The sequence below is a fragment of the Aspergillus ibericus genome (genome assembly GCF_003184845.1).
Source record: "Aspergillus ibericus CBS 121593 unplaced genomic scaffold BO80scaffold_65, whole genome shotgun sequence".
Taxonomy (NCBI): Eukaryota; Fungi; Ascomycota; class Eurotiomycetes; order Eurotiales; family Aspergillaceae; genus Aspergillus; species Aspergillus ibericus.
In genome coordinates this window covers 1-440 of record NW_020292163.1, presented here as the reverse complement: position 1 = coordinate 440, position 440 = coordinate 1, and positions in this window count along the sequence as shown.

Sequence of the window (440 nt, the reverse complement as noted above, 5' to 3'; positions counted from 1 at the left end):
GATGATTCTGGAGATGATTCTGGAGATGATTCTGGAGATGATTCTGGAGATGATTCTGGAGATGATTCTGGAGATGATTCTAGTGATGATTCCGGAGACGATGGAGATGATTCTAGTGATGATTCCGGAGACGATGGAGATGATTCTAGTGACGACTCGGGTGACACTGGCTCGGATTCTACCACTGCTTCTGCCTCTGCCTCCTCATCAGTTGCTACTTCAACATCCACCTCTGCTGAAACAGCGACCAGCTCTTCAGCCGCTGCTGGATCTGATGATTCCGGGGACGACTCGGATGATGACTCTGGGGATGACTCCGATAATGATTCCGGCGATGACTCTGGAGACGACTCTGGGGACGACTCTGGGGACGACTCTGGGGACGACTCTGGGGACGACTCTGGGGACGACTCTGGGGACGACTCTGGGGACGACTCTGG